General features: G+C 49.2%; 1 long non-coding RNA gene across 1 annotated transcript in view; it reads right to left on the bottom strand.

Annotated features, from left to right (window-relative positions):
• Positions 1-3,674: 3,674 nt before the first annotated feature.
• LOC140699174 (uncharacterized) overlaps positions 3,675-9,760 on the bottom strand; it is a 30,742-nt gene continuing 24,656 nt past the window's right edge. Inside the window, exons 2-3 of the long non-coding RNA XR_012077181.1 lie at positions 5,484-5,738; positions 3,675-5,121 (exon numbers count right to left, since the gene is read on the bottom strand). This is a non-coding gene — a long non-coding RNA (uncharacterized lncRNA). The remainder of the gene's footprint in view (positions 5,122-5,483; positions 5,739-9,760) is intronic.

The raw sequence follows: 9,760 nt of genomic DNA, 5'->3' as shown, positions 1-9,760 counted from the left end.
GGACCTTGTTCATGGAGTCCCCTGCTCCATCTCCTTGTAAGAGTGGCAGCGGTCCCAAGACACCAACAGAATCCAGGATGGGCTCAGGGTGAGTGCAAGCAAGGAGAATCCACACCCTGGAAGCCTTGGGTCCCAGAGCTGCCCTCCACCTCTCCTGGTCTCCCTCTTGAGACCTGCTGGCAAAGGAATCTGATTCCCCATTTCTCCCACCTACCCTCACAGTCCAGGCTCTGCCCTTGCCAGATGCAAAGTCAATGTCCACATATGAGACAGAATCTCTGAAAGAGCCTTTGATAGAATTTCAGTTCATGTTACGTCAAGGGTGTTTCTGTATTTTTGTACAGATTTTCATGTTTTCCTTCCATCCCCATGTGTCCATGTTGGCCCAACAATCCTGATCCCACACAGTCCGGGATCAGCCTCTGGGTTCTCATCTCTAAAATGACATGCTTTGATAGCAGTCAAGGGGATGATGTAGTTAATAGAGGGAGGTGCTGTCAATACTGGGCTGACACAATGATCTGAGAAACTGGTGCACTTAGTCATCACCCACTGACACTTTTCCTGCTGATACTGAGAACCTTTATTCTGCCGAGAGCTCTCTTGTCCCATCTCTTGGCACAAGTCCCTGAGGCTTGTAGATTGAATCTGAGTTCCAGCCCTAAATCCCCTGGTGGTCTACGGTGTTGCGTCTGATTCATGTCTCTCCTCTGTTCCACCCCAGGGGGAAGATGTGTCAACAGGGAGCAGGAATGAGGACTGCATGGTGTGGAGCATCCAGAGAGACAGACTGGAGATGCTTGTGGCAAATCTGGTGCCTGCTGTCCTGGGAAGCAACCCCTCCTACCTACATACACTCCTGGGCACCTACAGAACTTTGGCCACTGCCTACAAGGTGCTTAACCTTCTATTCCAAAGGTGAGCACTCTGCCCTCATGGGACATTGGTGATGCAGCCACATACTAGTGGTGAGATGTGGGAATGTCACTCCACCAATGTGAACCTCGTTTGCTGCTCTGCACCCTCGGGTGAGAGAGCATCGGGCCCTAGGATGATACTAAGAACAGAGAGGGCCCTTCATGGAAAGTGCTTTCTGGGGCCCTGGCCCCTGGAAAGGTCAGCAGGAGGGGCTGTGGTTGTGCTAACTGGTCATCTCCTCCTGCCCTTGAGGCGGCCTCTGCCTCCTGCATCACTGAATGAATGTGGCCTTGGGTTAAAATGTTTTCCTATTTCAAGTGTAATTTGTGATTCCATTAGCTGCCCCTGTCCTAGGTCAGCTAGAGCAGGGATCCCTGGGTGGGAGAAGTGGGGTCCTAGTCCCACTCAGTTCTGTGTGGTGGGGTTGGTTGGGCTCATTCATTCCTCAAGTATATAGGAAGTCCACCAGGGACAGGCACATTTATAGGAATAACAACCATTTAATGCACTGAGCAGACAACAGCCCTGCCCTCCAGGGCTTCCATACTCCCGGGAATCACAGTGTCACACTAGATATCACATCCAGCTAGTGTGCACAGGACAGTCCATCTGACACCATCCTGGCTTACATCCTTCCTTACATCCTTCCTTACACTGATGAGGATGGACCCCTGTATGAAATGAAATGGGGAGTTTCTTTGATTGATGAGACGGGCTCCCTTGCCTAAATAAGTGTGGAGCTGTGGACTGTGTTGATAAGTTGGGGGGGCAAACCCTGAATCCCACACATCCTATGATTTTGGCTTGAGAGTAGAAGTTTTAGGGCTTCTTCTGGCAAAGGGGAAAGGTCTCTGGAGACCCAGAGAGCTGTTGTTGGGGCTGTGGTGCTGTGAGAAGCATCTAGGAGGTCAGAGGTCAGAGTCAGCCCCTAAGTGAACCCACAGCCATCCCCTCTTCATCCCAGCCCTGTCCCCACCCGCTTCCTGGGACACAGAACATAATGGGTGGAGAGCATCCTGCCCACACTCTGGTGAAGCCTTAATGGTGGGGACTCAGCTGGTGCTCAGCGGACCCAGTGAGCCTCAGGGGCAGCTGAGTCCACCCTGTGGGAGGTGAGTGGCAGGGACAGGAGGAGACCCAGGCAGGGTCCCTGGAGGATTAGGCAAAAGGCAGGGACAGGAGCTAAAATCTGAGGTGTGAGGAGGCCCGTGGGCAGCCTGGGTGGCAGACACAGCCTGTCTATTCCCTCCTGGGTCAGACATTCATAGAGCAGCTCCTGTATCCCCAAAATGGCAGTGCCGAGAGCAGACAGCCTGCCTGTCTTCACAGAGGTGCCACCCAGTGGGGGGGGGGGCTGGGGGGACAGAGCAGTGTGTCAGACATCCCTGAAAAGGGGAGAAGTGGTCAAACCACAGACAAAGGGATTTCCCTTCAGAAGGCTTGTAGCAGCCCCTCCTCTGAGTCCAGGCCCTCCTCTGCACAGACTGCCACGTGAGATAGGACATGGAGTAAAACTGGCCTCTGGATGGGCAGAAGCCAAGGGCAGAGTGGCCCATGTCCCCGCAGGGCTGCCATGAAAGCACAGCATGGAAGGGAAGGCCAGGTCTGTCACTCTGCTTCCCCACTACTACCCCCAGGGCCATGTCCTCCGTCCTGGGCACCTGGCTGCGCCCGTACCAAGAGGATTTCCATCAGCCCCCAGAATTTCCCTGCCTGAAGATGGTACTGGCTTATGCAGAGCTGAGCATGCCTGGCTCAGACCTGGAGCACCAGGCCCATCTTCTGGCACAGCTGGGGCTCCCAGAGGCAGAGGGTGATGGTGGGGAGGATGCAGGGTCGGTGATGGGCTGAGTCAGGAGGGGAAAGCACTGGACCACACAGAGCAGAGCCTCCTGAGGATGGAACTGGACCAGGAGCAATGGGGAGCCTCAGATCATTTGCCCTGGACTGCATCTGAGCATGCTTCTTGGGCATGGGATCTTGGACTGAGGCTTCACTGACTGGCAGTGAGGGCTTTCCTATTTTGGGGAGACATGTGGAAAAGCAGTCATATTGATGAGAGTTTCCCTTCTTGGAGCTACAGCGGCAGCTCAGAACAAGCTCTGGAAGCACCTGGAGACCTAAAGCCTGCTGCACCTCTCCTGGCCAGGACAGCTCCAGAGCCAGAGCAAGCTCAAGCCACAGCCCTTGCTCAAGTTCAAGGGCCAGACGAAGGGATATACCAACTCCAAAACCAGAGCCAGAGCCTGCTCCCGTCCCAGCTCTCATTTAAGTTCAAAGCCAGGAAAAGCACCCGCACAAGCGCCAATTCCACAGGAGGTTCAGGCAACAGCTGTCCTCCATCTCAGAGCCTGAAACATCAGGAACAGCTGCTCTAGCACTTCCTCTACCACCTCAGCCAGCCGCCTGCCCTGCCTCACATCCAGAGCCTCAGCCAACCTCAGCAAGAGCTCCCCCACTGGCCCTGGGGTGCCACTGTGCTTTGGCCCAGCTGTGACCCCACAGGGTTATCCAGTTCTAGATCAGAGACCACAACACACCCAGTTCTTCTAGTTACTCAGGTGCTAGAGCCAGGTCCTCCCCGGATACACCTAGAGCTGCTACCCGATCAGCAAGGAGCACCAGCACGCGCAGTGCCTTCAGGGCCGTGGGCTGAGCTGCCCCGGATGCCAGCAGCCACACTGGAGATGTCCTTCCCCTTCCCTGTAATTCCTTCTTTAAAAAAAAAATAAATTTGTTATATTACATACACTAAATTATTTATTCTATGACATAGTGACTTTAAAGTTTAATTTTTTGATTAAATTGTAAATGTACTTGGCATTAAGTACATTGACAATGTTACAATAACCCCTTTTAACGTCTATTCCAGAACATTTTCATCAAAGGAAAGTGCAGTATGTACCAGTCAGGCTCTGCTGCCTCCCCTCCCCTTCAGTGCTGGGGCACCCACTGTGCCTGATGTGTCTGTGAATTTACAACCCCTGGGTATTCTTATTGGTGATATCATGTTACAGTAGTCTCTTGTGTCTGTCTGAGTAATGTATGAGGAGACTGATTACCATGGGGTTTATTTTGCTTTAAATATAAATTTTAAATATTAAAAATATGCCATGTCACCAAATTAAAGGCAAGGCCTTGGATGTGTTCCCTCCAGCAGAATTCCCTAGCTTCAGCAGCGGTTCCCACTTGAGATCATATGAGCAGAAAGAGTTGTGACAAAACATATCAGGTGCTCAAGGAAACTGCAGGAAGGTCAGAGCTTCAGGTCAAGAGCTTCAGAGATGAGCACAGGCCCTTCCACCCCTCAGGCCCCCCCAGCAGTGACTCCCTGCCTCATCCCTGGTCCAGACATCCTGTGGCTAACATCCTGTCATTCAGCTTCTGCAGGGGAAGGGACTCTGCCTTTTGCCCTAAACCACAAATGGGGAGGAAGGAGGGCCAATATGTCCATCAATGTAAGGTCAAGGGGGTCCCATGTTTTGAGTTAGTGAGTGAGATGATGGTCAGTGACCTCCCTTCTCTCTACCCAGAGTTGGAGCCCCCGGTGCAGAGAACATATGTCCTCACAAAAAGGAAATTCCAAGCTTTCCCAGGAGGGGAAAAACAGAAGCCCCTGTTTAAATTGGGAGCAGATGAAGCAGAGATCCAAGGGCCCAGGGGAAGGCCTGCTTGGGCTGAGGTTCTACACTGAGGCTTAGGAGCACAGGCTGAGTGTTGGTTTGTAGGATGTTACTAAGAATCATCATTACAGAGTCTCTATGTAAAACCAAATTTGCCCCCAGAAAACACATTCAGTACAGATACTCAAACATCCCTTTTCTACCTTAGATCCTGTAGAAGGTTGAGATGTGTAGCTCATAAGTAGAGAGAATGATATGGGATGGGGTATCCACACAGTAAGGGCAGCTCAGGTTGTCTGACTTGGCAGGAGGGGACCACTCTCATTGGATGCCGATATTTCCCTAATAGAGCAGAAACCCAGAATACCACAGGCGTAGAGTGGTAAGGTTTTTCCTCTCTCATGGAAAATAATTACAAGTGTAGAGAGTTCATCCTGTTAACAGCACACCACGGTAGTCAGCCATTATCCATCTTTCTACCCCTTTCAGTATTTTTAGCTGGTGTTCATCCTCAAGGCTGTCTCTTGGTCCAAAATGGCTGCTGGAGCACGGGACTTGATCCGCCACCATGAGTTCACCTCTGAGGCAGGAAGGAGGAAAGAGGAAGGGTCAAAGGGCCAACTCAGCTGCATCTACTCCATCTAAACAGCCTCCCTCAAACCCACACAGTCCACACAATCCTATTGCTCACTTCTAATCTGCCTGAAGTTGATCTGGCCACTTTCAGCTACAAGAGACCTTAGGAAGTCAACCATTGTTATGGAGAATTTCTGTCTTCATGTAGACCATTTTTCTCTTCTTAAGTAAAAAAAAAAAAAAAAAAAAAAAAAAAAAGAATGAAAGCCATGTGGTGATGACCTGGGCTGTTTGCCTACACTAAACACCAAGAAGAAGGGGAGGAGATGGAGTGATTTTCAGATGAGTTGGGTTTTGTTTACCCACCATAGAGGCCCTCTGCTTGGTGTTTCTTCATTCCCAGGGGAATTAGAGATGCAGATTCTAACCAGGATTTTCTAGAGGCAAAGATTCTTTCATTTCCCAGGCAGGCGGCTGGAACCACAGTGGGGCTTTCATCTGCCTGTTCCTTGGAAGCAGCTCAGAGAAGATCCTCTTCTGTTCCCTGATGAGGTGGGCCGAGGTGGAGGATGGGAACTTGGGGAAGCAGTATGTCCAAATCGTTGGATCAAAAATTGAGATCTGCCAAAAAAAAAAAAGTGTCATCAAAAATTAGGCCTATTGGACACCCACACTTTCAGCCTAGAAGTACATACGACATCAGAGTGATTATTAGTAAAAATAGTTCACATCCAATAAAACTCCACATGATCAAATGCACTACTGACTGATGACACAAGGAAAATACACTACTGAACAATTTTGGTACCTGCTGTTTGACTCAGGTCAGTTGACGGGATCCAAATATCGGTCACTAAGGAAATCTTACAAAGGCAGACTCTTTAGTCATTAAATAATGTTTTGGACAAGAAATCTTACCATGTATTTCTTTTACATTTGATCTCAAGTGAAATACTTTCAGTAAATGAAAAATAAACATGGCTATCCCTGCGTCAGTCCTGAGGCTGGGAGCCGCCCCCAGCCCCCCATCCCACCCCCCCAGGAGCCAGTGCGCAGGCGTGAGCAGAGGCAGGTGTGAGGGCTGCGGGGAAGGGGATTCACCCCTGAACTGGGTGGGTTCCTGGGAGGCCCTGGGTCGTGACAAGGAAGTTGAAGACTGAGTGGGTCACTGACTATGTGACCCTCCTGGCGGCTGGGGAGAAGCACAGAGGCTGGTAAGTGCAGCCCTCTCTGTCGCTCCTCCCCGCCCGCCTGCGCGCCAGCAAGGGGCCCCGCTCTCCAGCTGCCAGGCCGCGATCCTACCCGCGTCCTCGGCTCCGGGGCCGCCGCTACCAGTCGCAGCCGCTCCGCTGTCGGCAGCTTAAGGCCCATGGGCTCGGGCCACGAAGGCGGGCGTTGCGTGGAGGGCGTCCCTCCTGCGCGCGCCCCGGGCTCACAGGGCAGCGGGGCCGTCCCCTCGGGCGCCTGCGGTGGCGGTGGGGGCGGGGAGGGCCCTGGCCTCGGACTGCGGGCCCCGGACTCGGCCACTTGCCCCGAGGCTCACGGGCTCTGGACCGGGCGGCCGCCTGAGAGGAGCCATAAAGTCGGGGCCGCGGGGCTCAAGTCTCCCCTCGATGTGTCCAGAGCTGTGATGTTGCCTTTGGCTCTGGTTGCGCATAGATGGTGGGTGCGGAAACCGCATGATGTCCCTGGACCACCAGCCGCCTGGAGAGCGTATTCAGATAGCACTTCTTAAAAGACATAAGGGGTAGGATCAGATCCAAAAGGCTCCAGGTTACCTTTGAGCGTTTCACCACTTTATTGACAGAAATGACAATTACTGACTCTCAGAGCGCCCCCTGGAGGGCAAGTTGTGACATACTAACATCTATTCAAAATTAGAAAGACATTGCAACCTTTTGACATTTTTGCATCTTGAGGGCCTTCTGAAGAGTGTGTGTGTGTTTCCTGTTGGTGGTACTCTTTTCCAGCAACAGGTCGTCTTTTGGAGAAGCAAGGTTACTCTCAGTTCAATGAGCATTTAAAAATTCATTTTGAGCAGTTACCATAGACACTCAAATATTTGAAAATTCTAATCATTAAAAGGCTTGGTGGCTTTTTGTTTTGGCGGGGTCCTGTGATAAATTTTGCACGAGGAAGGGAAGCCGACGGAAGCAGGAGAAATGCTTATTTCATGACATTCTGCTATGCACTGTTTCAATTTTGAATATGTAATTGCAGGTGAATCTCAGATTGGCTCCAGCAAAGGCATATGCTCTTTTAGAATACTTTTGTTTGTCCTCTGGATTTTCATGTGCTTTTTTTTTTTTTGGTACAAACATGCCTCGTTAGCAGGCTTCAAATCATAATAGAAGATAGTTAAAACAAGGGATCACTGTAATTTACAATGCTTTGTAAGATATTGTCTTTCTTATTAAAATTTTTTCCTGATGCACCAAATTTTCCACACAAAACACTCAGAAATGACTTAAACAAACAAACAAATGAACAAAAAAAACCTACTACCCCTTGTCTCTGATAGTGAGGCAGCCAGCACATCATCTCACTGTTGAAGACAACGACCTGTGACTGAAAGATGGGGATGGACTACAGAAGAGTCTCCTGACCTAGAAGTGGCTGTGGCCTGTATCCACCAAGAGGTCACTCACAGTCAATGAGTCTTTCCCAGGCAGCATGGGATTTTAATTACTGTCATATAGGTTTAGTGAAGTTTCAACAGAGGCATTTGCCAGTGATTGTGTTTTATGAAACAGCCCTGCCTGTGGGGACCTGGGAGAGGCAGAGGCATGTTCATCAAGCATCGACCACAGCAAAGATGAGGCAAGAAGAGCAAGTGAGAGAAAGGGGAGCGTGAGAAACAGAGAGACACTGTGACAAAGACAGAGACTGACAGGGAGCAAAAGAGACAAAGAGAGACTCAGAGATCAAGACAAAAAGACCAGCAAGGAAACTGCCAGGGTTGACAGTGAGAGGAAGCTGGAGAGAGACAGGGTGCGTTAGCCAGCTCATCCTGGCCTTGGGAAGGCCAGCACTGTCTCCCCAGTCCTGGGTACAGGGGAGATGACTGCAGGAGAAATGATTCCTCTCTTTGATTGTAGATGGTGTGTTTTCTAGAATTCTGTGTTCTTATTCAGAGAGAAAAGTATTATTCTTCAGATAGTCTAGAAACACCACCAGGGGACAGATGGAGCCTACCCCAGACTGCAGCGTGGTACCAGCACAGGTCTTTCTAATGCCACCTGCTTCTTGGTCTTTCTAGGTGCTTTGGTGATATCAGGATGTCATTGCTTTAAATAATGTCCTGAATTGTACTGGAGCTGTTTTTGTTGGGACTTGGAGTCCTGGGAGGGTATTGGTACATTTCCTACACAGGGACCTAGGGGGAAATTTGGAAGGAAGTGGGTTGGCTATCCTTTTTCAATATTAGGCTTGAACTGGGAAGATTATGTACATATGGTCTGAACAAACTCTTTGCTGGTTACATGAGGGACTGAGTATGCTCATCTCTGAAGAAAAGGAATCTGCTTTTTCTGGCCACAAGGCATTCTCTGGCAACTGAGAACCCAGTGGAATGTCTGCGGATCTGTCCTCTTGATGGGTAGTGTTCCTGCAGGGGATCCCATCATAGCAAAATTATGTCAATTCTGCTGGACAGTGGGCACCGTAAAGCCGATCACCTAGTGCTCCAAATCCCCCCAGCAGTTCCTGCTGGAGAGGGACAGATTAGAGAGTCCAACAGACCCAAGAAGAACTCCTTAGGGAGCTAGACTCAGAAGCAGTGCACTTTGGATCCATCACTAGGCCCTCAGAAAGTTTTTCAGATCATAGCTGATTTAGGACACCAAATTAATGATGAGAAACTGTAGCTCAAAAGCTGAATGGCTCCTGGAGAGGCAGCCACTTGATGGATCTCTGACTGGCTTCTTCTCTTGCAATGCTGGCAAGAACTCAACACTGAAATGCCAGGATGAACCTCTTTCGACATTACAAAACTGTAGAGAAAGCTGACTTGATCAGACATCTTTTCAAAATGCTGACCCTGAGAGAAGAAAACTATTCCTAGGAGAAAAATTCAAGTTAGAGCTATTATCATGTCCTAGAAATGTATACACAGCCCTCATCACCTAAGACTACACACTTGGCTTAATTAGCAGAACCTGAAAGGGGAAAAAAAAAAGGCTTTTTGAATTTATTTTCTTTTTATTGAGTTATAGACAGTTTACAATGCTGTGTCAATTTCTGGTGTACAGCACAATTTTTCAGTCATAAATTAATATACATATATCCATTTTCATGTTCTGTTTCACCAAGAGCTACTAGATCTTGAATATATTTCCCTGTACTATACAGTATAAGCTTGTTTATGTATTTTATATATACCTCTCAGTATCTACACATCTCAGACTCCCAGTCTATCCCTCCCACACCCTTCCCCCAAGGCAACCACAAGTTTGTGTTCTATGTCTGTGAGTCTGCTTCTGTTTTTGTATTTAAGTTTACTTGTTGTCTTCTTCTTCTTCTTTTTTTTTTTTTTAGATTCCACATATCATATGGTATTTTTCTTTCTCTATCTGGCTTACGTCACTTAGAATGACATTCTCCAGGGAACCCATATTACAGCAAATGGTATTATGTTGTCATTT

Source organism: Vicugna pacos, chromosome 11, assembly GCF_048564905.1.
Source record: "Vicugna pacos chromosome 11, VicPac4, whole genome shotgun sequence".
Classification (NCBI taxonomy): domain Eukaryota; kingdom Metazoa; phylum Chordata; class Mammalia; order Artiodactyla; family Camelidae; genus Vicugna; species Vicugna pacos.
This window is presented reverse-complemented; position numbering and strand designations above follow the sequence as displayed.